General features: G+C 39.6%; 1 non-coding gene across 1 annotated transcript; it reads right to left on the bottom strand.

Annotated features, from left to right (window-relative positions):
- On the bottom strand, window positions 1-108 carry LOC148544385 (small nucleolar RNA R71). Its single transcript, XR_015901252.1, has one exon. It is a non-coding gene; the product is annotated as a small nucleolar RNA R71 (small nucleolar RNA).
- Between the last annotated feature and the right edge of the window lie 631 nt (window positions 109-739).

Genomic DNA, 739 nt, shown 5'->3' with positions numbered 1-739 from the left:
AAGCTTAGAGCTGATGTTCAAACCTTCAGGCAGAAAGAAGGTGAATCCCTCTATGAAGCTTGGGAAAGATACAAACAGTTGACCAAAAAGTGTCCTTCTGACATGCTTTCAGAATGGACCATCCTGGATATATTCTATGATGGTTTATCTGAGCTATCAAAAATGTCACTGGACACTTCTGCAGGTGGATCCATTCACCTAAAGAAAACGCCTGCAGAAGCTCAAGAACTCATTGACATGGTTGCTAATAACCAGTTCATGTACACTTCTGAAAGGAATCCTGTGAGTAATGGGACGCCTATGAAGAAGGGAGTTCTTGAAGTTGATACTCTGAATGCCATATTGGCTCAGAATAAAATATTGACTCAACAAGTCAATATGATCTCTCAGAGTCTGCATGGAATGCAAGCTGCATCCAACAGTACTCAAGAGGCTTCTTATGAAGAAGAAGCTTATGATCCTGAGAACCCTGCAATAGCAGAGGTGAATTACTTAGGTGAACCTTATGGAAACACCTATAACTCAACATGGAGAAATCATCCAAATTTCTCATGGAAGGATCAAAAGCCTCAACAAGGCTTTAATAATGGTGGAAGAAACAGGTTTAGCAATAGCAAGCCTTTTCCATCATCAACTCAGCAACAGACAGAGAACTCTGAACAAAATACTTCTAATTTAGCAAATCTAGTCTCTGATCTATCTAAGGCCACTGTAAGTTTCATGAATGAAACAAGATCTT

This window comes from Arachis ipaensis, chromosome B9 (assembly GCF_059453495.1).
Source record: "Arachis ipaensis isolate K30076 ecotype BB chromosome B9, ASM5945349v1, whole genome shotgun sequence".
In the NCBI taxonomy this organism is placed as follows: Eukaryota; Viridiplantae; Streptophyta; class Magnoliopsida; order Fabales; family Fabaceae; genus Arachis; species Arachis ipaensis.
This window is presented reverse-complemented; position numbering and strand designations above follow the sequence as displayed.